Source organism: Lampetra fluviatilis, chromosome 2, assembly GCF_964198595.1.
Source record: "Lampetra fluviatilis chromosome 2, kcLamFluv1.1, whole genome shotgun sequence".
NCBI classification, from domain to species: domain Eukaryota; kingdom Metazoa; phylum Chordata; class Hyperoartia; order Petromyzontiformes; family Petromyzontidae; genus Lampetra; species Lampetra fluviatilis.
The window spans coordinates 2,045,095-2,071,690 of NC_136276.1; the positions used below are offsets into that span (position 1 = coordinate 2,045,095).

At 52.9% G+C, this 26,596-nt stretch overlaps 1 non-coding gene across 1 annotated transcript; it reads left to right on the forward strand.

The window, feature by feature from the left end:
- The first annotated feature begins 24,881 nt into the window (after positions 1–24,881).
- On the forward strand, positions 24,882–24,953 carry TRNAC-GCA (transfer RNA cysteine (anticodon GCA)). Its single transcript has one exon. It is a non-coding gene; the product is annotated as a tRNA-Cys (tRNA).
- The last annotated feature ends 1,643 nt before the right edge of the window (positions 24,954–26,596 follow it).

The window sequence follows — 26,596 nt, forward strand, 5'->3', positions numbered from 1 at the left end:
GAGTAAGCGTATTAATATTTAGAATACATGTAGCGGCATATATATAATGTATACGTGCTTTTTAGCCCACTCCTAAGTGTTGAAGTTAATACATTAGTGGGATTAGTCATATACCCGTTACGGCTCGCAAGGGTTTATTATATTAAAGCAGTGTTATCATTTCACATAAACCTCTAAACATATTATCCACGTCCCCTCACGTTCAGTATCTATACAGACAGACATTCTGGATAGATAGACATTCTGGATAGATCGATATTCTGGATAGATAGACATTGTGTAAACAGATCTTTTCAGTTCAATTAGATTTTTTTAAGGGGAAAACTGAAAGTGAGTTCATCCTACTGCTGCTCGAACGAGCTGCTCATCTCCTGTTTACAGCACTGCAGTGCCAGTGGTGGAACTTCCACATTCCTATGGCGAGAGGCGAGTATCCATCAATCACTCTTGACTTTCGAACAAAGTGGTGCACACTTTAACCACCCTGGAGGGTGGGGGGATGAAAGGAGGCTGTGATGGGAGGGCCTGTGAGACACATGGATTCTGTGAGGGACAGGAGGTTGCCATGGCAGGGACTGTGATAGACTGAGATTCTGTGAGGGACAGGAGGTGGTGATGGCAGGGCATGTGAGAGACTGGGATTCTGTGAGGGACAGGAGGAGGTGATGGCAGGGCCTGAGAGAGACTGGGATTCTGTGAGGGACAGGAGGCTGCCATGGCAGGGACTGTGAGAGACTGGGATTCTGTGAGGGACAGGAGGTGGTGATGGCAGGGCCTGAGAGAGACTGGGATTCTGTGAGGGACAGGAGGTGGTGATGGCAGGGCCTGAGAGAGACTGGGATTCTGTGAGGGACAGGAGGAGGTGATGGGAGGGCCCGTGAGAGACTGGGATTCTGTGAGGGACAGGAGGAGGTGATGGCAGGGACTGTGATAGACTGGGGTTCTGTGAGGGACAGGAGGAGGTGATGGGAGGGCTTGTGAGAGACTGGGATTCTGTGAGGGACAGCAGGCAGTGATGGGAGGGCCTGTGAGAGACTGGGGCGTGGGGAGAGGAGAGGGCACGGTGGTTTCTCGGTTCCTCCTCCCTCGGGCTCCCCGCGTCGTGCTCACTGCATCTCGCACACCTCTTCGTATGGCGGCTGTCGTGGTGTAGGCCTCAGCCTTCCCAAGCACTGTGACACAGAGACACGGACAGTGGCAGAGCACGGTTGGCTACGTACGGTGCGAGAGAAGTTCAACATACATACAACATAAAAATAAGTTCCAGGCAGAAAACGATGGGTTTTCAAACACCACACAGAGCTGTGTACAGCAAAGAACCCCCACTGCCCGTCCGTGTAGTCTTAACAGACTGTAGGGGCAAGTGCTGTTAGCGAGCACCTATGAAGGCCGGCACGGCACACGAGGGGGTGGGTGGCGGACAGACTTTGTCATCCACGCTGGGATGGTGGCGGTGATGATGGTGTATAGATTGAAAAGTCATTACTTTAAAACGGCTTTTGTGTTTTAGTATGTTGGCCCACCTCCGATTAGCACGGTTGTCTACGTACGGTGTGAAAGAAGTTCAAACTACATACATGCGTGCATTGGGTTTCGTGTCTCATCTAATAAATAAAATCGAATATCTGACTTCAAATTGACACCCAGTATGTACTTGATGATTTAAAAAAATTTCTTTGGCCTAATTTGTGGAACTGCTCAGAGAGGAACTTCCATCATCGCAGTCATTTGGAGAGCGGTTTCCGCCGCGGTCAATGGCCTGAAAATTTCCTTTGCCAGGCGGTGTTCGTGAGACGTTTCTCCGGGTGGAAAATGTTAATCCCGCCTCTGCAAGCTGTCGAGTGGAGGTGGAGGTGGCAGAGGTGCGCACACGCGCACGGTTATCCTAGGCGCAAACTTCCCGAGAACTCCCTCGTTGTCCTCTCGGCACATCACCGCGTGTCGAGGTTTACAACCACGAGTCGATCGACCCGGGCAGGCGGGCGGGCGGCCGAGTGCTCGAGCCCGGCCGTCCTCCCGGCCCCTTATCCCTCGCTCACCCCGGTGAGTCGCTCGTCCCCGCCAGGAGGCCGGCGGGCCCAGCGGGCGGCGGCCACCACGAGCAGCAGCAGCAGCACTGCCAGGGTCCCCAGCAGCGTGACCAGGCCGCCCGCTCTGGGCCCCCCCTGTGGGGGCCCCGCCGAGGGCGTCGCCTCCTCCAGGTTGCGCCGTCGCTCCTCACCTGCGTGGGTGGAGAAGCGGGAGTCGTGGCTGCGTGGTGGTGGCGGCGGTGGCAGTGGCGGTGTTGGCGGTGGTGGTGGCAATGGCGGCAGTGGCGGTGGTGGTGGCGGTGATAGCAGTGGCGGCGGTGGTAGTGGCGGTGGTGGTGGCAGTGGCGGTGGTGGTGGCGGTGGTGGTGGCAGTGGTGGTGGCGGTGGTGGTGGTGGCGGTGATAGCAGTGGCGGCGGTGGTGGTGGCGGTGGTGGTGGTGGCAGTGGCGGCGGTGGTGGTGGCGGTGGTGGTGGTGGCAGTGGTGGTGGTGGCGGTGGTGGTGGTGGCAGTGGCGGCGGTGGTGGTGGCGGTGGTGGTGGTGGCAGTGGTGGTGGTGGCGGCGGTGGTGGTGGCGGTGGTGGTGGTGGCAGTGGTGGTGGTGGCAGTGGTGGTGGTGGTGGCGGTGGTGGTGGTGGCGGTGGTGGTGGTGGCGGTGGTGGTGGCGGTGGTGGTGGCGGTGGTGGTGGTGGCGGTGGTGGTGGTGGCAGTGGTGGTGGTAGCAGTGGTGGTGGTGGCGGCGGTGGCGGTGGTGGTGGTGGCGGTGGTGGTGGTGGCAGTGGTGGTGGTGGCGGTGGCGGCGGTGGCCGCATTGCTTGCGGGCCGCGGTCAGTAAAACTGACCTCTGAAGCGGAGGTCACACGGTGCAACTTCTTTTCATTGTATCGTAAATAAGACAAACACGATTTGGCGACTCTTTGGTGAACGTCACATTGTGTTGGTTACTTTTAGTGAAGTGTGGACTATCATCTCCATCTGAGTGTCGTCTCTCTGCCCCCTCCTCATGCGCGTGGGGTTTTCTCCGGGCGCTCCGCTTTCTCCCCACGTGTATAAACACAACTCATACATCGGCCGAAAACATCTCAACATAAAAAAACCCAATGTAGCAGGACCCTCCTGTAACTAAAAAACAAGTAATTGGCCTCAGGTGTGGCTCTCCTTGATACATAAGAACTTACAATTTTCGTTTATTATAAATGCAGGCGAATTAAGCGTACAGCTGTTGGCCCACGTCGTGTAGCGCGTTTAAACTTGCCACTGGTCCTGGGGCCAGGGAATCGACGTTTCGCACTGTTCAGGCCTCACCCCCCCCCCCCCCCCCCCGTCTCGCCAATTTGCCTCTTGGGTTGCGCAGGTTCAGTAGTGCGAGCAGTTCGCTGCCGCGGGAAACACTCGGCGTTCTGGCCGGGTCGCGTCGCGCCTCCGATTAAGCACCGTCGGCTACGTAGGTCAATGTCGCACCGTACACGCGTGCACGTACGTCTGCGACTCACAAACTCTGAGGCTGCCCACGCTGTGTCCGTGTCTCTGTTCGCGTCCCTCTTCGTCTCTCTCCATCATGCCCTCTTTTACTGGATTTCCACATTCGATTTTTTTCGATGAGTGTGTGCCATCTATTCGATGAAAAATTGCTCGCGAAAACTGAGAGGGTGGATAGAAATGCATACGTCCCTGCCAAGAAAAAACAGGAGGGATATCGTCCTCGGAAAGAGGATAAGCGGGGAGTTCGGTAACGTACGGGAATTAAGATTCAAATACGCCGGGGCAATTGTCCTCTTCCTGAATGGAGAGCGCCAGGAATCGTCACAAACTCTCCTGTCCTATTGCGTCTATCTCTCCAATTGTCTGCCCCTCTCTTTCGTCGTCTCTAATCTCATGCTCTTGTGGAACTCAACGGCCCTGGCCAAGCGGAAGCTGAAGCTTGGCCAGGGCGTCTCGGCACGAGGAGCGGTGAGCGCCGCCTCGGGATCAACCGCCAAGCGTCTTCAGCCATCAACAACATCAACAACAAAAACACGAAGACAGGCGGAGACGGACGCAGGATGATCCCACTCGAGCCCAATCCATCGTGACAATGGCCCCGGGGCAATCCGCGTGAGCGCAGGGTGAGCGACAAGCACCAGCAGTGGTGCACAGCACCTGCTACCCCAAACGAGGCACACGTGAACCCCCGGCTCAACTCTCATTGAGGAGTAATGCGGTTCTAGGAAGCCACCGTGATTGCTGCCCCCGGGAAACCACCAATCACGCAGCAGACGCCTGCTTCCGGCGCGGGGCGCAGGAGCGAGAAGGGATCGAGGTGGGGGCGTGCGCGAAGTCCGTGTCACCGATTCAGAGAAGTCGGAGAAGCAGGTGGTGCCATGCCTCTCTAATCCGGTTCGAACACTTTGAAGAAAAAATATCAAGGAACGAATTGAGCCCGGGGGTCGGGGGGAGGGAGGGAGAGGTAGGGGAGGGGGCGACCACGAGTAGTAGGGCCGATATTCTGTTTGAGCAAAAATGTAAACATGGAAATTTGATGACGAGCAATCGAACGGCGAGGCAGGTGAAGGCTTGCTCTCGCCGGGCCGGGAGGAGCAGCGGAAGGGAGGCGGCGTCGCGGGCTCGCGCGGGATCGAGGATGGTCTCCATGACCGTCGCGCGCCGCAGCTAAACCGGATCGGTGACAATCGCAGCGAGGACGCGTGCCAGCGCGGCTCCCAGTCACGTGGTTACCCAGCTCGACCGCGCGTGTTGGTGCGTGCAAGTGCCGGGTGTCGGGGGTGCTCGTGCGCGTGGGGGTTTTCTCTGGGGCCCTCTGGCTTGACTCGAATGAACGAACGGCCAGCACGCAGCGACGGTCGTGTGGTTTCGAGTTGTACTGTCATCAGAGAGCCGCAGAACGAGCACGGTGCAACGACGTGGTGCCAATAACGACCCGCTCGTCCACCTTGCACGTTTTTGCCCAAAAATTGCGGGAAAACTAGGAACGTTCACTCAACGCCTCGCGAATCGAACGCCGAGGGGAACGATTGGCGGCACTGAATGCTGCCTCGTGGCTACGCCGTTGCACGTGGCCGGCAAATCCAGCAGCGTGGAGGCAGCGGTGGCGAGATTTGGCGGATCGCGACGTGGACATCGAAGAGGAGCCACACCCTGGCTACGCCTGTCCCGTGTTTGCGGGATGAAGGGACCTCACCGAGCGAAACTCTGGACGGGGCAGTGGTCGCTCCTCCCCGGGTCCCCGGAGCTGTGGAGGTCAGGTTCCGCTCTGGGTCCTCGCCGCAGATGTCACCGTGTGTCTGGGTCGCGTCGCGTCGGACGAAGAGGTTGGGGGGGGGGCAGAGGGCAGGGCAGGCGGGGCAATGGGACACAGAGGCAGGACTGGTGTCCAGGATCTCGGTGGTGACGGCTGCGGCAGTCACGTGGCCGGGCGATTCAGAGGTTGGAAACGCAGCGCCGGCACCACGGAAGATCCTGGGTTCAAATCGAGGTTTCAGCCGCCCCAAATACAATTTACAGCGGCCTAGCTTTTAAAGCACCTTTATATATAGACTAGCTTTACTACCCGGCTTCGCCCGGGACTTGGATTCTCGACGCCCGGCCGTCTTTGTCTCCCCAGTGGCGATGTTCACACCACGGTTACTCGTTTGAGGCTGAGTCGACCTAGGGGAGGCCCAGGACTGGTTCAAATGATCGTCACAGGTGGTGGTAGTAAGTGGGAATCGAACTCGGGTCGCCGAGTTCATAGCGCAGCGCACTAACCACTATACTACCGCTCGCCCCACACACGCGCCCCCCGTCCATAGGTACACATACACGCGCTCACCACTCACCCTCAACACTCACCCTCACCACTCACCACTCACCCTCACCATTCACCCTCACCACTCTCCCTCACCACTCTCCCTCACCACTCATCCTCACCAATCACACCCTCACCAATCACCACTCACCACTCACCCTCAACACTCACCCTCACCACTCACCACTCACCCTCACCATTCACCCTCACCACTCTCCTTCACCACTCTCCCTCACCACTCATCCTCACCAATCACACCCTCACCAATCACCACTCACCACTCACCCTCAACAATCACCCTCACCACTCACCACTCACCCTCACCATTCACCCTCACCACTCTCCCTCACCACTCTCCCTCACCACTCATCCTCACCAATGACACGCTCACCAATCACCACTCACCACTCACCCTCAACACTCACCCTCACCACTCACCACTCACCCTCACCATTCACCCTCACCACTCTCCCTCACCACTCTCCCTCACCACTCATCCTCACCAATCACACCCTCACCAATCACCACTCACCACTCACCCTCAACACTCACCCTCACCACTCACCCTCACCACTCACCGTCACCACTCAACCTCCCCTCACCACTCACTAATCACCACTCACAATCGCCACTCACAACCGCCCTCACCATTATATTATTGCCCCAGTCAACGCCGGATATTTCCCATTCGTAGCAGTTTATATCAACTCTATAAGCAACTTATATTAAACAGGAAGCGCGATCCTAAAGTAATTTACAACCTTCGATTAGTCCTTTGTGCGATTCAAAGAATCGATTCCTGGCATGTTGGGGGTTTACATTTTGAATGATGGAGTTTCATTTTGATTGTTTTTTTATTTTTTCAGGAGTTTTTAATTACATTTTTGGCCCAGTCAACGCCGGATATTTCCCGTTCGTAGCAGTTTATATCGACTTTAAGCAACTTATAGTAAACGGGAATCGTCCGAATGTAAAGGAATCTACAACCTTCGATTCCTTTGCACGATTCAGAGAATCGATTCTTGGCGCGTCGGGTTTAAAAGTAATTACACAGTTGTTTTTTCATTGGTATGTAATGTTTGAAAGTTTTCATAAGATTTTAAATGTATTTTCCCCCCGGGCAACGCTGGGTATATCGAGTTTATACGACAATTGCTGCGCATATTTTTAACGGGAATTAAAAATGGCGTCCACCCGGCAGCGAATGCGTCGCTACCCGTTGCCAGGGGCAACCGCCGTCCAATGAAACTGCGTATGGTCCGGCGACACACAGACACACACACACACAGACAGACAGATTTGCGATTTTATATATATAGATATATAAAAATAACAAAAAGGTGCCTTTAGAGAAATAAAGTTTGACTGAGTGAGTGAGCCCCGCAGTGGTTAATACGAAATCCGCCCCTCAGATGAGCATGGTTGCCTACGAACGGCGCGAAAGAAGTTCAAGGTATATACATCCGTACAATACGCGTTCTCCCTGTCGCCAATACGGCGGCGGCGGCAAAAAGAACCCCGCAAGTGGCTGTACAGCTGCACGGCTGCACAGAGGGGGGTCTTTGCAGCGTGGACTGCTGTCCCTCACCTTCTCCGGGCAACCAGCGTGCACCCACTCCTGACGGTAGCGATCCAGCATCCCATGGGAGCATCTGCCAGGTCACGTGGGCACCGCCACAACAAAAAAACCACAGAGCCACCTTTATTATTCTTATTATCACGAACCAAAACTATAAAAAAAAATATTTTTTTATTTGACCAGGTAAGGCCTACTGAGCTGGTGTGTCGCTCTTTTTGTTCACAAGCGACCAGCCCATCACAAATGACGGCTCGACAAAGTCGGCTTATCGTCACGTGCACATTGATATCAGCCAAATACTCCAAAGGCACGTTTCTAAATATGCAGCGAAAAGCGGGACGACTCGGAGACAGATCCACGCGACCACGGGGAGAACCCACAACCTCCTTCATACCAGGCGAGGTAGTTAACATCCCGCCACCGTGGCGCCTTTACCGGGACGGCCGCTCAATTCGAACTATGAACCGCTGGGGATTGATTAAATTGTAATCGATCGCAGGTGAATGTACAGGTGAGTGTACAGGTGAGTGTACAGATGTTTGATAAGTGAGTTTACAGGTCAGGTTGACTCAGCCTGCAATGAGTACCTGCTGCGGTGTGTAAACATCGCCACTAGGGAGACAAAGGCGGCCGGGCGTGGTGTTGGCCACCCACCCCCTTGTCTGCCGTGCCGGCCTTTATAGGTGCTCGCTAACAACACTTGCCCCAACAGTCTGTTAAGGCTATAGAGGAGATCTTTGTCTTTGTAGGTGAGTGTGCGGGTGATTGCGTGGGTGAGTGTGCAGGTGAGTGTGTAGGTGAGTGTGTAGGTGAGTGTGCAGGTGAGTGTATAGGTGAGTGGGTAGGTGAGTGTAGGTGAGTGTGTGAGCGTGTGCGCAAGTGAGTGTGCGGGCGAGTATGCAGGCGAGTGTGCAGGTGAGCGTGTAGGTGAGCGTGTGGGTGAGCGTGCGGGCGAGTGTGCGGGCGAGTGTGCAGGCGAGTGTGCGGGTGAGTGTGCAGGCGAGTGTGCAGGGGAGTGTGTAGGTGAGTGTGTAGGTGAGTGTATCTGCGCCTCACCTGCCCACGCCATGGCACCAGAAGCAGTGGAAGCCGATGCGAGCGGAGATGCACTCCGCGCAGCTCCTCAGCTGCTGGCACACTGAGGATGGGGGGGGGGCACAGGGCATTGGTGAAGAGAGGCTGAACGACACGGCGCGTGCAATGTTTGAGCGAGAGCCGCAGTTCAAGTGCAATGGAGGTGGATGTGAGTCGCGCGCGTGCAGTGAGGCGCTGCACAGAAGCAGTGGGAATCTTTTTTTTTATTTCACACGGAGACCGGGGGTCGATGGCACGGGTGGCTGGGGGAAGGGCGCTCGGAACGCTGGAGGAGGATCTACACCATTGTGTGGACACGAGGATGATGGCCCCTGGTCGAGACTAATCGCGGAGTGGCAGCCAAGGCAGGGGACAGGCCAGAGAGCGCGTCCACTGCGGAGACGGAGCGATGGAACGAGCGGTAACATCGCAGGAACGTGAGAGGCGGGGACGGCTTGGCGAGGCCTTCATCTAGCAGCGGATTGACCATGGCTGATGACTTGGTACGCATGCACGCCGAACTTCTTTCGCACCGTACGTAGCCAACCGTGCTAATCGGAGGTGCGGGAACTAATCATTATCATGATGATGATGAGGCCGACGTTTATGGAGTGGGGGGAGGTGCGGGGGGGGGGTGGGTGAGAGTGCACGTGACGGTGGGGGCAGTAACTCGGCAGGGGCAGAAACTGGATGGCAGCGCCGCTCCGCACGAGCGACACGTCCAGCATCAGCCGCTCGTACTCGTAGAGCACGCGCCGCGACCAGCCTGCACGGGGAGAGGGGCACGTGGGGTGGGAGAGAGAGGGCACGTGGGGTGAGAGAGAGAGGGCACGGGTGGGAGAGAGAGGGCACGGGTGGGAGAGAGAGGGCACGGGTGGGAGAGAGGGCACGTGGGGTGGGAGAGAGAGGGCACGGGTGGTAGAGAGAGGGCACGTGGTGTGGGAGAGAGAGGGCACGGGTGGGAGAGAGAGGGCACGTGGGGTGGGAGAGAGAGGGCACGGGTGGGAGAGAGAGGGGCACGTGGGGTGGGAGAGAGAGGGCACGGGTGGGAGAGAGAGGGGCACGTGGGGTGGGAGAGAGAGGGCACGGGTGGGAGAAAGAGGGGCACGTGGGGTGGGAGAGAGAGGGCACGGGTGGGAGAGAGAGGGGCACGTGGGGTGGGAGAGAGAGGGCACGGGTGGGAGAGAGAGGGGCACGTGGGGTGGGAGAGAGAGGGCACGGGTGGGAGAGAGGGGCACGTGGGGTGGGAGAGAGAGGGCACGGGTGGGAGAGAGAGGGGCACGTGGGGTGGGAGAGAGAGGGCACGGGTGGGAGAGAGAGGGCACGGGTGGGAGAGAGAGAGCACGGGTGGGAGAGAGGGGCACGTGGGGTGGGAGAGAGAGGGCACGTGGGGTGGGAGAGAGAGGGCACGGGTGGGAGAGAGAGGGGCACGTGGGGTGGGAGAGAGAGGGCACGGGTGGGAGAGAGAGGGGAACGTGGGGTGGGAGAGAGAGGGCACGGGTGGGAGATAGAGGGCACGGGTGGGAGATAGACAGTTTATTCCCATCTGCTGCTGGCCTCTTCAACAAGGCCAGGGGCTCAAACTGACTTTAACGCTCAAACTGACTTTAACACAATATCTGCACAATGACACCCTGTCATATTTGCATTATGTTACCCTATTTGCATTATTGTAATTTTATATTGCATATTATAGCTATTGTATATTTTAGATTTTATTTTATTAATTTTTTACATACTTTAGCTCTTTAATATTAGTTAGACTTGTACCTTTAGTATAGTTAGACTTGTAAACCACTTATTTAAGATTTAAGATTCCTATATGTTGAATGTATGCACCTTCTGGCCAAAGTAAATTCCTTGTCTGTGCGAACTTTCATGGCGAATAAAACCCCTTTCTGATTATGATTCCATAGAGGGAGAGAGGGCACGTGGGGAGAGAGGGCACGTGGGGTGGGAGAGAGAGGGCACGGGTGGTAGAGAGAGGGCACGTGGTGTGGGAGAGAGAGGGCACGGGTGGGAGAGAGAGGGCACGTGGGGTGGGAGAGAGAGGGCACGGGTGGGAGAGAGAGGGGCACGTGGGGTGGGAGAGAGAGGGCACGGGTGGGAGAGAGAGGGGCACGTGGGGTGGGAGAGAGAGGGCACGGGTGGGAGAGAGAGGGGCACGTGGGGTGGGAGAGAGAGGGCACGGGTGGGAGAGAGAGGGGCACGTGGGGTGGGAGAGAGAGGGCACGGGTGGGAGAGAGAGGGGCACGTGGGGTGGGAGAGAGAGGGCACGGGTGGGAGAGAGGGGCACGTGGGGTGGGAGAGAGAGGGCACGGGTGGGAGAGAGAGGGGCACGTGGGGTGGGAGAGAGAGGGCACGGGTGGGAGAGAGAGGGCACGGGTGGGAGAGAGAGCACGGGTGGGAGAGAGGGGCACGTGGGGTGGGAGAGAGAGGGCACGTGGGGTGGGAGAGAGAGGGCACGGGTGGGAGAGAGAGGGGCACGTGGGGTGGGAGAGAGAGGGCACGGGTGGGAGAGAGAGGGGAACGTGGGGTGGGAGAGAGAGGGCACGGGTGGGAGATAGAGGGCACGGGTGGGAGATAGACAGTTTATTCCCATCTGCTGCTGGCCTCTTCAACAAGGCCAGGGGCTCAAACTGACTTTAACGCTCAAACTGACTTTAACACAATATCTGCACAATGACACCCTGTCATATTTGCATTATGTTACCCTATTTGCATTATTGTAATTTTATATTGCATATTATAGCTATTGTATATTTTAGATTTTATTTTATTAATTTTTTACATACTTTAGCTCTTTAATATTAGTTAGACTTGTACCTTTAGTATAGTTAGACTTGTTAACCACTTATTTAAGATTTAAGATTCCTATATGTTGAATGTATGCACCTTCTGGCCAAAGTAAATTCCTTGTCTGTGCGAACTTTCATGGCGAATAAAACCCCTTTCTGATTATGATTCCATAGAGGGAGAGAGGGCACGTGGGGAGAGAGGGCACGTGGGGAGAGAGGGCACAGGTACAGAGATAGTCCATCGAGGGAGAGACGGCACGGGGAGAAGGTACAGAGTGGAACGCTCTTCCTTCCGATTAGGAAGCCGCTGTAGCTATGTACTTTTAAATATAAATTGAAAACGAATTTCTTTAGAACCGATTTTTGTGTTTAGTGTGTTGTCCTTCCCCCATAGCAGCACAGTTGGCTATGTACAGTGCCAACAAAGTTCGACATACTGTACATACACATACAACATGCATACAGGTTAGAGAACATTATAATTGTAAGAATGCACACTCAAAAGCGATTTGATGAATTCTCACGATTGGGAGGTCGCCACCAACCAAAAAATCGTGAGTTAAATACTCACGCCATCTCCTTGTCTTACCGTTTCATGTTTTACCGTAAAATGCAATACATGTTATTTAGTTTTATTGGTCTTCCACAATACAGGTTTTTGTGTTACATCGCGTAAATATAAAAGTGTCGTTAAACCTGCCACCACCCGACTCAGCCAATTAGCAAGATTCGTCACGTGAACAGAACGTGCCAATTCGTGACAAGCACAGCACACCGGTGTGTTATTCAGTCCCTCCAGAAAAACGCGGAGTTTTTTGGTGATTGTTGCGGGCAAAAATCGTTGATTATGCGGCACGTTTTCTTAAAAAATGCGATGGAATATGCGGGATATTTATGCAATTTTATGCGATTAAATTGCGGGAACTTGCAAAAATTGCGGGAACTTGCAAAAACTGCGGTTTGATGAAAAAGAGAAAAAAAAGTGATTCCCCCAACACCCTATTCACTAGGCTACTACTTTAATGTAAAGAGTCATTTCTTATTACTTCCTATGATAAGCAAGCATACTACATCACAGAAAGTGCTGGGAATATTTAAGTTCTCATCTTGTTTTATTTCAGACCTTAACAAACAGATGGCTCAAACTTACAAAACATTGAGTCGAACAAGTTCTGTAGCTTTACAAAATGAATATGCTACAACTTCTGTAAAAATGAATAAATAAAATATTAAAAAATAAAATGTGTGCTTCCTGTCTTGCAGAGGTAGCTATACAAAACAGACATCTTCTGTTAAAATAAGTGTTTTCAGTGCACAGTAACGTAAGCAATACAGTAACAGTACAGTCTTACAGTAATGTAAATTTACATACTACTAACAAAAAAGTGCAATCTTACAACTGTAAAGTTGCATAAACTCTTCATCATGGTTTCATTGGCATCGCGGGGTTTGCAGCTTTTCAATGATGTCGCGTAATGAGTGACGTCACTTCATAACGTTCCCATGGCAACAGGGGAAATGGCTGCGCTTGTGTGAAGTAAACGCAACATTTTTCAACTTTCTGCTAAGATATATGTGACTTTTTGCAACGAAAATGCGGGGATTATGAAATCATGCAAGCCCGCATATTTTGCGCGCGGAAATCTGCAATTTATGTGGCGAAAGTGCGGCGTATTTGAAAAAACGCGCCCCCCGCATAAATATGCGAACTTTGGCTGATTTTGCGTGGAATCTTGCGATCGCATAATCGCGTTTTTCTGGAGGGACTGGTTATTGGCCTTATCGTTACGGGTTTGTTTACTCCATTCGCGTACGCGACACAACGAGCGTGTCTGCGGACGGTCTGCTTATATCCGTGACCAATTCTCTCGCACACCTCCCGCCCCGCCCCGTGTCCCCGTGGGGTCGCGATCCGGGGCGAGTCGGGACAGAGCCCTTGCTGGAACGATTACAGATCAGAGAGAGGGTGGGATGGGTGGTTGATGGGTGGTTGATGGGTGGGATGAATGGTTGATGGGTGGGATGGATGGTTGATGGGCCGGATGGACGGTTGACAGGTCGGTTGATCGTTGATGGGTGATGGGATGGTTGTATGTATGTTGAACTTTTTTCGCACCGTACGTAGCTAACCTGAACACAACAGGCAATTCTGAAAAAGCTAGTTTTCAATTTAGTGTAGTGGTGTAGCGTATAGTAGTGTATAGTGTGTGGTGTATCGTAGTGTACTCTATAGCAGTGTAGTGTAGAGTAACATGCATGTATGTTGAACTTCTTTCGCGCCGTACGTAGCCAACCGTGCTAATCGGAGGTGTGCGGGTAAGTACGAGAAGGTGAACACGTGGGGCGCGGGGAGTGAGTGGGGCGCGGGGAGTGAGTGGGGCGCGGGGAGTGAGTGGGGCGCGGGGAGTGAGTGGGGCGCGGGGAGTGAGTGGGGCGTGGGGAGTGAGTGGGGCGCGGGGAGTGAGTGGGGCGCGGGGAGTGAGTGGGGCGCGGGGAGTGAGTGGGGCGCGGGGAGTGAGTGGGGCGCGGGGAGTGAGTGGGGCGTGGGGAGTGAGTGGGGCGCGGGGAGTGAGTGGGGCGCAGGGAGTGGGGCGCAGGGAGTGGGGCGCAGGGAGTGAACCGCGGCCCACCTGGCCTGGCGGCGTCTGGCGGGGTCACGGTAAAGGCGTCCGAGAGGCCGACGCGCACGGGGTGACGAGCGGTGGCGAGCGACGCGATCGGCACGGGGACCTGGGAGCGACGTAGCCATCACCGACAGCATCACCGACATCATCACCGAAACCATCACCGAAACAATCACCGACACCATCACCGAGACCATCACTGACACCATCACGAATACTGACACCATCACCGACACCATCACAGACACCATGACCATTACCGTCACCGACATCATCATCATCAACAGCAGCAGTTGCAGCACCATCTTTATCATGATCAAAACCACGGCCAACACCCCCTTTGACATCATCATCTAAAGTACAACCAATAAAACCACCACTAATATCATCATGGCTATGATCACCATCATCATCACTACCAAAACACACCGACACAACCATCGCTGTTATTGTTGCCACAACGAGCACTACCGACATCACCAGAATCTCCGCCATCAGCGGCACCGTGGCGGTGCTCACCTCCCGGTAGGCGAACACGATGGTGCCCGACCGATGCAGCGACACCTGGAAGGTGAAGGACGCTCCACGCGAGTCGTTCTGCAGCCGGACATTGCGCCACTCCACCACCATCACCGAGCCTGAACATCACCACCACCACCAGCATCATCATCATCATCACCACCACCATCATCATCATCAGAGCCACTCCACCACCATCACTGAGCCTGAACATCACCACCACCACCACCATCATTATCATCACCACCACCATCATCATCAAAGCCACTCCACCACCACCATCATTGTCATCATCATCAGAGCCACTCCACCACCATCACCGAGCCTGAACATCACCACCACCACTATCATCATCATCATCATCACCACCATCATCATCAAAGCCACTCCACCACCACCATCATTGTCATCATCATCAGAGCCACTCTACCACCATCACCGAGCCTGAACATCACAACCACCATCATCATCACCATCATCATCATCAGAGCCACTCCACCACCATCATCATCATCAGAGCCACTCCACCACCATCACCGAGCCTGAGCATCACCACCATGAGTATCAAAACCGCTCCACCACCACCACATCACCACCACCACTACCATCATCATCGCGGCCCCTGCCATCGTCACCGTTGTCGAAGTGGTTGATGGACGAGCGGGGGTCGAGTCCTGGAGCGAAGTCGGCCATGAGCGGTGCGATGAACTGGGCCGAGGTGAGGTCGACGTGGCCAGGGCCCTCGATGGTCGACAGGAACCCTGCGGCGCCACGAGTTCATAACAACAGTCACTGGCACGCGTCGTGACGGGGCGCTGCAAGGTCCCACCGCGTGCGTGTTAAGATGTCTAAAACACCAGACATAATCGCTTTGTCAAGGAATCGTGTCACTGCATTGACCATACACAGTACTTGTCCCATGATGTAGCTGCTCGCCCCGAGCTATAAATGCCCTGATAGTGGCATCGCCCTTGTACTGTTCGCCTTTTGGCGTTCTCTGGTCTCACACTTTGAGACTCGGCTCTAAAGAAAGCTGTCTCTTTTTAGTTTGTACGTTCACCACAGGTGTCGTGTGGTTAATGCAGACAGGATTCCTTGAAAAAGGATTAATTTGGAAGATGTCACCTCTTAATGAGTATTAATGAGGGGGGCTGTTCGATGTGGAGTGACATCACCTGTTCATGATTATTAATGAGGGGGGCTGGTCCACGTGGAGTGACGTCACGCGCGGGACACACATACATTCTTGGCTCATTAAAGTAGTAATTGAAGTGAGAATGTTCCGCCATCTGCTGTGTACCTGCTGCTGTGTTTGTTTACAAGTCGCTCCGCGTGTGCAAAGCGGCTCTCGAACTATGTTGGTCAAAGACAAAAAACTAAACTGGCTTCTCCTCCTCTTCTTTGGAAGTTTTCTGACCCCTGTGGCAGGCATACACGTGCAGAGACGGGGGGGGGGTCGGGGGGGAGGTGATGTCTTACCTCCCGTGGCGATTCCAATGTCCGTCAAGTCGTGTCCGAAGTACGGAAACGGGAAGGACAGGCGAAACCTCTGCAGGGGCGAGAGATGGCAAATCGGCCGACTCGTGAGGCTTGGGTTGTTGTGACCGCGGGCGAAACATCGCACCGACATTGTAATTGTTGCGGCTTTTTCTCGCCAACAAACCGGTTGTGCTGAAGTAGTCACCAATTGATACTTATGGGTGACAAACCTGACTAATTGGCTGTGTCGGGTTGGTGGCGAGGTTACCGAGGCATTTATATTTACACGATCTAACCCAAAATAAACCTGTATTATGGAAAACCAATAAACGTAATTATGAATAATATCGGTCGCGAAAGCCTACGACGTGTTAAACAGATGGGAGAGACCTGGTGGGGGGTGGGATTACTTTCGGATGAGCGGAGATTACGTTCCGATGAGCAGGGAATTACTTTCCAAGTAGTGTAGATTACTTTTCAATGAGCAGGGATTACCTTCCGATGAGCGGAGATTACTTTACGATTAGCGGTAATTAATTCCCGATGAGCGGAGATTACTTTCCGATTAGCGGTAATTAATTCCCGATGAGCAGGGAATTACTTTCCAAGGAGTGGGGATTACTTTCCAATGATCATGGATTACTGTCCGATGAGCTTGGATTACTTTCTGATGAGCGGGGATTAGTCTCCCGCTGAATATTCTTCGGGTGAGCTGGTGGCACGGGACTCGCAGTAGCCACAGCCACAGCGAGAGAGGTCTCGTGGATGCGGTGTGCCGGGTGCGGGAATATTTCCCAGGTCGATGACCCAGCAGAGTAACATTTTATACCCTGGCGATGAGAGAGGAGCGAGCGCTTGGAAGGGCGATCCAGTCTGACCTCGCCGGATGTTGAGAGCGAAGCAGATTTGAGCCTTGTTGGTACTTGTATTGGAGATTGCTAGCCACTTTATACTAAGGCTCTGGAGTGATCAGGAGATGACAGTAGAGAGCAATGGAACCTTGAATGCATCTATCTGTTAAACTAAAACTATGTTCATTTAACCAGCAAAGGTCCACTGAGCTATATCGCTCTTTGTCAGAAGTGACCTAGCCACAGACGATAGCTCAACGACAAGTGGCTTATCACGTGGAAATTCACAGCGGCCAAAGACTCTAAACGCGTGATGTTGATTCTAAATATGGAGAGAAAACCCAGAGGACCCGGATAAAAAATCCACGCGACCACAGGGAGATCATGCAAACTCCAAATATACACGCTGCCAGGGTCGGGATCGAACCCACGACCTCCTGCATACCAGGCCACCGCACGCATGCCATTACATACGACGTGCGCTGCCCGTGGCGCGGTGCAGCGGTCGGCGCTGTGCCCGGGTCTCACTCACGTCGGCTCGCCGCGTCGCCTGCGACAGGAGAGGGTGGGCGCGCACGCCGGGCCGCTCCGCGGGGAGCTCCTCCCAGAGGGCGCGCGCCTCGCCCCCGGAGAGCGCGCGCCACGAGTAGAAGCCGCTGCCGCCCTGCTCCTCCTGGTGGGGGTGGGGGTGGTGCCCGCGCACGCGGCTCGGTTACAGAGACTCATCCCGTGCCCACACGGCCCGGTGACAGAGACTCATCACGTGGGCACGCGGCCCGGTTACAGAGACTCATCACGTGGGCACGCGGCCCGGTTACAGAGACTCGTCACGTGGGCACACGGCTCGGTTACAGAGACTCGTCACGTGGGCACGCGGCTCGGTTACCGAGGCTCATCACGTGGGCACACGGCTCGGTTACAGCGACTTTTACCGTGCGCACACGGCCCGGTTACAGAGACTCATCACGTGGGCACACGGCCCGGTTACAGCGACTACTCAAGTGGGCACGATCCCCAGTCACAGTTTCTTATTTTTAAATGTTTATATATAATGGTTGCTGATAACAGGACTGAAACGTAAAAAAACACCAAGCGGACAGCAGCAAACAGCACCATTAAATGTGTACGAAATAACAGCGAAGAGGATACTTTAACTGAACAAAGTTCTACCAACTTGGGGGGAGGGACCACGAGAAGTGATGCCACGTTGGAGCAGCAACGTATCGGTATAATTAGCAACATAGTGATTAAATAACACAATTATCCATTAAATCCGCGCTTTGCAATCGTTTTCCGATGTAACTGACGACGTGGCGACCCTATGAGATCACGATTTGCGACAGCACGTGCGGTAGAAGTTGCCAGAGTGGCGACGGCTAGAAGGCTCATCGAGTGTGAACTCGATTGTAGTTACATTAAGCAACACAAACAAACCCAATACCGTCAAGATATAGGAAACACAATTACGGTACAAAGTTGCGCCAAACGGTTATCGCGATAATCGTCACTTGTTCGATTAATTGGGTTTAATTTTAATGGCCCCATGCCCAGAGATGCAGGGTCTCTGTAAACATGGAACGTTGGGTCAACGTTCAGCCAAAGCCGGGCCAACAGTTCCGACCACGTGTCAGAGTTGGATCAAGGTTGGCAATTTTACTGGGACAATAGCACATGTCTGGTTCTGAGTGTCAGATGTCAGTGTCTGATTAAGCTGTGCGACTGGTAAAAACGAAAAAGTAAACTTTTTTTTTACCTGGCAATCACAATGATAGCTCAACGCAGTGGCTTATCATAATCACGTACGCAAACTCAAAATATACAGCAGGCGTCAGGGTCGGGATCGAACCCAAGATCTCCTGTATACCAGGCGAGGTAGCTAACATCTCGTATCCACCGTTTGCGCGATTGTTTTGGACGCCGCGGTGGTGTAGCAGCGGAGCACCACACAGCAGCTGATGGGGCTGATGGGTCCTCTGTGCACTATACCGGAGGCTCGGCAATGGGGCGCCCTGCGTTCTGCTCTTGAGGTACAAACGGAACAGATGGAGCTGTTGGGAAACAAGGGGGTGAGACGGTTGGTTAACACGGGGGGGGGGGGGGGTGAGACAGAGGGGGTGAGGAGGGTGGTTGAGAGGGGGGGGGTGAGACAAAGGGGGTGAGACAAAGGGGTTGAGACAGAGGGGTTGAGAGAGAGAGAGAGGGGGTGAGGAGGATGGTTGAGAGGGGCGGGGGTGAGACAGGGGGGTTGACGGGTGGGGGGCTGAAAGCGGCTTGCCCCCCCCCCTTCCCCGCACAATTATGTAACGGAGCAGCCTTTCATCGTCGAGCGAGAGAGCGCAATGAGCAACAGCCGCAAGAAAATCACATCGCTTACTCATTCTGTTTAGCATTCAGCACCGATTTACAGCGTGTTTAACATTGACTGTGTCGTGCCCCCGCCACCACCCGCCCCCCCCCTTTAAAGAAAGCTCACGCGATGGGGTTGACGTTGCAGGTTAGTGCACAACAGAGACTACCCCGGGTTCTATTCGGGACTCACGCGAGCTGCTGCTGCTGCTGCGAGGCCAGAAGGTCGCGGGCCTCTTGGTGGGAGACGAGGCGACCGCGGTGGGGGTCCCGGTGGGGGGCACCTGCATGGACACGGCGAGGCACAGAGCCAGACGCAGTGCGGGGGGCACACTCCCCGCGCGGAGTCGCATGGTGCCCTGCCCGGCTTGTCTAAGCCTCAGCTACAGCTGAAGCTCTACGCATAAACGAGCTCAGCCCAGGTATTGCCTGGCTTGACGGAGATTTCTACCCCAGCGTGAGGTTAAATAAGCCTAGCTCAGCTCACCCCGGCTCTAGACAAGCTTGAAATAACTCAGGTCAGCCTCGCCCCCGACTCGAGCTTAGCTGAACAGGTCCTTGTAACCGCCGTTAAGCCCAGCTCGGACAAACCTGAGTTTATCCTGAAGTTTCCCAGCTCTTGAACGGTCCTAAACCCAAGTCTGTATCCCTGCTCAACTCTCCCTAGCTCAGCTTAACTCCGGTTTAACCGAATCCAGACCCCGGCTTAATCCGAGGCGCCCTTATCTCGCCTGTATCCTAACCTTTGGCAAGCTCCCAGTCAACGCGAGTTCGAGCTCTAGTTTGGCTTTCCCCACCACTGCTAACTTGAGTCTAGCTTATTCCAATCCTAAGCCTGGATCGTCCCCCGCTTATACCTCGAGTCTACGAACCAGTTCGGCTCGGCTCGGCTCTAGCCCCGTGCTTTTAGTTTCCCTTCTGAACGCCTGACCTGATTCTTACGTAAGCCATACAACCACGGCTTAGGTGAACCAAGGCTGACACGTTGCCAAGTCTGACGTGAGCACGTTAGCACGAGTGAGGCTCTCACTCAGAGTCAGCCTGTTGGTGAATTGAGCCTTTTCCTAGCGCGGCCCGACTCGCGTTGGGAGGTTCACGGCACCGGGTCGAGGCGTAAACTGTGCGAAATTCACGTCGTCGGCTCGAATGACAGTAAAAATAAATAAAAAATAACACAACACAATCTCTCGTCGTCACTTTCGCAACGTGGCCTAAGGCGTTTTACAATTTAAAAAAAAACATCACAGAAACTGTACAAAAAAAAATGTCCCCACAAATGTTGCCTCCTTAAAACTCCCATCAACCAGACATTCCATCCATCAACCAGACATTCCATCCATCAACCAGACATCCCATCCATTAACCGACGATCCCGCATCGCTCGCAGTTAGTCCACTCATTAATCATCTCACCTATCAAACATACATCCCACACCTAAAACATCCATGTCACACCTCCGATTAGAACGGTTAGCTACGTACTGTGCGAAAGAAGTTCAGCATAAATACATACAATCAACCATGCCATCACTCTTCAACGATTCATCAAACCTACTAACCATCCATCCGACCCATCAACCATCTATCCCACCCATCAACCATTCAACTTGACGCCCGTGGTCGCGTGGATTTTTCTCCGGATCCTCCGGTTTTTCCCCTCCACATTTAGAAACACGCGTTTAGAGTATTTGCCTGCAATAATTGTCCACGTGCTAAGCCACTTCGTTGAGCTTTCATTCATGGCCAGGTCTCTTCTGAAAAAGAGGTACACAACTCGGTGGGGCCTTGCCTGCTAAAATAAAAGTAGTTTCATCGTTTCATAGTTTTTTATACATCCAACCCACCGATCAACCATCCATCCCATCCATCAACCATCCATCCCACCCATCAAACATCCATCCCACCCTCTCTCTGAGCCGTAATCGTTCCAGCGGAGGCTCTGCCCCGACTCGCCCCGGATCTCGACCTCATGGGGGACACAGGGCGGGGTGGGGTGGGCGGCAGTGAAGTCCGAGAGAAAGACCCATCCATCCATCATCCTTCTCCACCTGCCAAAAACGTATATTCCATCCTGGGCTGGATCTCTCACTGAATCTTTTCTGCGCAGCTGTTCGATTGCACTGCTGCATAGTCGCCACAATCAGAGTATACTTGATGTGGTGGTGCGGGGATAATATTCCGGGTCGCCGACCCGGACCGACCCAGCTGATGACGCTCATGATGCTGCTGCTGCTGCTGCTGATGATGATGGTGGTGATGATGGTGGTGATACGGATGCTCCTGTTGTTGACGCTGGCTGGGGAAGCAGCCGTAGTTTGATGTCGAGGTTAGCGATCCATTCAACGGCTTCGGGTGTGGCAGAGTGAGTGGTTGTGACTCGGTGCGGTGTGTAAACATCGCCACTGGGAAGACAAAGGCGGTCGGGCGTGGTGCTGGCCACCCACCCCCTAGTGTACCGTTGCGGCCTTCATAGGTGCTCTCAAACAGCACTTGCCCCAACAGTATGTTAAGGCTATACGGGGGATCTTTGTCTTTGTGATGCCACCGGGAATGGCTCTCTCATGAGGACAGGAGTGCAGTATGTGGCCGATTGTCCGGGAGGGGGGGGGCTGCAAGATGCTATCTCCCTCGCCTGTTATTAAGGAGGTCGTGTGTTTGATCCCGATCATGACGCCTCCTGCTGTATATTTGGAGTCTGCGTGTTCTCCCCGTGGTCGCGTGCGTTGTTCCCCGGGTCATTCACATTCAGAAACATTGCAGTTCGAGTATTCGGCTGCTGTACATGTCCACACGCTGAGCCACTTTGTTGAGCGATCACGTGTGACCAGGTCGCTTCTGAAAAAGAGCGCCGTTGGTTACGTACGGCACGAAAGAAGTTCAACATATACACGCGTAACGCAGCGCGCTGACCGCTATATCCAGGACACATACAGACGCGCATACGGGTGCAGGTGAAAGTCGTTAACGCGGAATCCAGTTCGTCCGGTGTAGTATTATTTGACGTACATTTGCCGGGAATAATTCGCAGTTGCACCTGCCTGTCGCTCTACATCACACACATACAACAAAAATGCACAAAACACCGCACATGCATTTCTTACACAAGTGGTTCTCAACCGGGGGCAACGTGGCAATGTTCCAGGGGATACGTGAGATGACTTACGTGTGAAATGATATGACACGTGAGAGCCATCGGTGAATAATCACGTATTAATTTGTCAATATAAAATAACGATGCAATGTGAATCAATACGGAAACTTAGAGCGAGACAAACGACCTTGCTCAGCTCACTGATCGTACACAGTGCAGCCACCCAGAGTAACCAGCGAGCCGAATAACGTCTGGCAGAGCGAACGTTTAAATTTCGTTTCCTTCGCTGGCAGTTACTTAGCTAATTGGGATATAACCTCTCTCAAATTTAGCAATCTTTGGAAGAACGTAATCAAACAGGTAGGGTGTTGACTGTTGTGTTAGCCGACTCTCTGTGTTGTATTGCATTATATCTCTAAGTTTACTAGGTTTGTTTTCTCATTCATTCTTGGCTGATGACGATTGCTCGTGTTGCAATCGAAACGTCGTATTCTATTATTATGTAATTTGTGTTGTTGTTTCACATTGTGCGCAACGACGCGAATTGTTCACCCGTTTCCACGACTTTAAACGTCACGATATGTCGCTCCGTCGTCCATCGACAGCGCCGCCGTTCATAACGCGGCGCGCACGAAGTTTAGCGGACCAAGCGAGAGTGGCTTGTGGGTCGGAGGCCAGACGAGCGAGGTTGGGACCTCGCGGTGTCTCCTCGGGGAATCGGAGTGGACCAAGGGGCTCGGCAAACTGCGCCTCCGAAGCCGAATGCTGTGGTGACTGTTTGGCTGCGGGCAGCCGTTTCTAAACAAACAAACCAAACAAATACGTAGATCTTAAACGCAATTTAACGCAAAGATAATAAGCGTTTGCTTAAGTGTGGCAGGGAATGGGTCGCCGTGGAATGTCTTGGTGACAACAAAATTGACAACTGTCAAACTGTATTGTTGAAGAATAGCTAAGGGGGGTGTGAATACACGAAATAGACACGGTTTTATTCTCCATAATAGAGTTGTTTTTGGGTTAGATCGCGTAAATATATAAATGTGTCGTTAAAACCCGCCACCACCCGACACAGCGAACTAGTAAGGGTTGTCACGTAAACAGAACGTGGCCAATTCGTCACTAGTACAGCACGCCGGTGTGTTGGAGAGCCAAGCCACAACATTTACAATCTGAGTACGATGTTTCGCCAGTAATTACAACTAGCTTCATCAGGCTACAGCCAGATTTGTGGACAAGTCTTACCGTTTTGTTCCTTATACAGAAGCGTAGATGTGGTGACCACTCTTTTGCGCTCTTGCGCAAAGTTAAACGGTTTAATGCCATCACTTTAATTTGTTTATTTAAGTCAGGATGTGTTGTTGTCACCTGCTGTGTACCTGCTGCTGTGTTTGTGTACAAGTAGCCCTACGTGTGTGATGCGGCTCGCGAACTAATTTTGGTCAAAGACAAAAACATAATTAAGGGCTCTTCTTCTTTGGAAGGTTGCCGGCCCCTGGTGTGGATCGAACACTGCTGCAGGACGATGATGATGTTGTTGATGTTGTTGATGATGTTGATGATGATGTTGATGATGTTGATGATTATGATGTTGATGATGATGTTGATGATGGTGATTATCATGTTGATGATGATGATGTTGATTATGTTGATGATGTTGATGATGATTGATGATGTTGATTATCATGTTGATGATGATGTTGATGATGTTGATTATGATGATGTTGATGATGATGATGACGTTGTTGATGATGATGTTGATGATGATGATGATGATGTTGATGATGATGTTGATGATGATGATGATGTTGATGATGATGTTCGCAATTCCAGACTGGCAGGAGCCGCCACAGAGCAACGATATGGTGGATTGTAAGTCTATTCTGGCCATTTATTTAGAGCGCATTAACAGGAGCACAAATGACCAAGAGCGACTTTAAATGGACCGCGGTTCACTCTTCTGTATTTTTTGCTCCCACGTGATCGGTGTCACTATCTAGAATTATTAGTATTATCACTGAACTTCTTCCAAACTTATTCCGCTCAATGTTTGTTTGTTACACGGACAATCCCATGGAGCCAGTCACCAATCTCGCTTCGGTAGCAGCGACTTGCAGCAGCCCCACGAACAACAACAACACGACGAGTTTTTTTTGGGCTGGACAGGAGCCCAGCCACACTCGTAGCAGTCAACCCATACGGTTTAACCCCCGTATTCTTGTACAGGGGAATTGCGTTTTCAAGTCCATACGGTGCACATCCGTTTAGATACGGTCACATTTCTGTTTGTGTCAATTTGTTTGTGTTTCTCCCTCGTGATGGGACTTTGTAGGATGAACGTTGAGATTTATAAGGGGGGCACGGGGTGACCAATAAGGTCTGAATTGGTCTGTAATAAGGTAGGGGCACGGATAAGGGGTTGACAGCTATGGAAACTCGAGGCATAGATTGTGTTTAATCGTAGCATGGATTGGAGATAACGAGACGGAACAAACGAGATAAGCGATGCGAGAGGCACGTGAGTGATCCTCGCGAGATCCTGCACACGAGACGGAGCCGCAACGCGCCAGTCGAAGGCGACCGTACAAAGGAAGGAAACGCGAGGCGATGTCACGCCCCGGAGGGGAGAGGACCACGTGGAGGCGTCTTCTGCTGCTGCTGCGTCCGCGTCGCGGCGGTAACAGGGCACGTGGAGCCGCTCTGTGCCAGGAAGGGGGTATAGCTCAGTGGTAGAGCATTTGACTGCAGATCAAGAGGTCCCCGGTTCAAATCCGGGTGCCCCCTGGTAATTATTTTTTTAAATTATCATTTTGTTATTGATGATATTAATGAAACTAATTATTTGGTGACGCTGCCGCGATAGCTTTTGTTGTGTTACACAATTAACAGCGAACACAAAATCAACGCAATCGTCATTAACGCTTTGACCTTAGACATATATAAAATTGGTGACGTTTCGCGCAATGTACTATCATTGTGTACTGTGAAGAAGGGCCGTTTGGCTAAAACGTCGCCTATTATACATTTTATTTTAAGGCCACAGTGTTATTGACGAATGCGTGGAGTGCGTTGTGTTAATAGACGTTACGTGAAACTTGTGCATCAATGGTTGCTGTGATATTTTTTCGCAAAATGTAGGAACTAAAGAATCGCTTTATAGTTATTCACGTGGCTTGAATTGTAACAATTGCAGTTTCATCCCTTTATCGACCCACTGCTGGCTGCGTGATGATGCCGTGGTGCACAGAAGCGATCCAGCGCTGCGAAAGGAAGGGTTGGCGGATCACGTTGAGATTTGTTGCAACGTTGAAAGAGAGCCACTGGGCAGTACAGCAAGTTGGTTGGGGGGGAACGCGCCCGTCTGTGCGGATCAGAATCTGTATTTATCCCGGAAAAATCCGATGAGCTATGAATCTCTTTCTCACAGACGCCCAGTCGTCTTCACAGATGTCCAGTGGAATATTTTTTTTCACCCTCTTGAACATCTTTCTTCCTCCTCCTCCCTCCGACCCCACCACGGTAGTGCATGGTTGTCACGGGATCGGCCAAACATCCCAAGCGTCGCGGCTTGACCCCCTTGAAGGAGTCTCGAGACGTGGAAGAGGCCCATCCCCCGGTTCGTGTAGCGCCACCTCGCGACACGCGGACGCACGTGCGCTCGTGCGCGTGTGCGGTTAAACAAAAACTCTATAAACTACAAACACTTTAAAAATTATTTTTTACCAGGTAAGGCCCACTGAGCTATGTAGCATTGTTTGTTGTTGTTGCCAGAAGCGACCCTGGCCATCACAAACGATAGCTCAACGAAGTAAGTGGCTTATCTTTATCGCGTGGAAATGTATAGCAGCCAAATGCTCTCACCGGACTGTGTGGTTCTCTAAATGTGGAGGGGGGGAAATCCGCGCGGCCACGGAGTGAGAGAGACACCGCAAACTGCGAAATATACAGCAGCAGGCGTCAGGGTCGGGATCGAACCCACGACCTCCTGTATACCAGGCGAGGTAGTTCACATCTCGCCCGTAGGTCGACTCAGCCTTAATTGAGTACCTGATTCGGTGTGAAAATATCAGCACTGGGGAGACGAAGGCGGCCGGGCGTGGTTGGCATATTGGGGGTCGATTCCTGGTCACGTTGTACGTCATCAGGCAAGTGGCATCTCAACATGGGCATTGTCTTCCCTCTAGGTCGACTCAGCCAAAAGTGAATGCATGCCACGTTTGGTCGCGTCAGCAGTTGGGAGACAATGCTACCACGTAAGCTTTGCCTGCCTTCATGATCATCAGCCATGGTCAATCCACTGTTGATGGAAACATTTGCAAGCCGAGGCCATCTCTCGCGATCCTGCAATGTAATAATCCACCCAGCATATACTGCGGACGAGGTGAATGTATTGCTCCATCTCCTCCGCAGTGGAAGCCTTCACAATA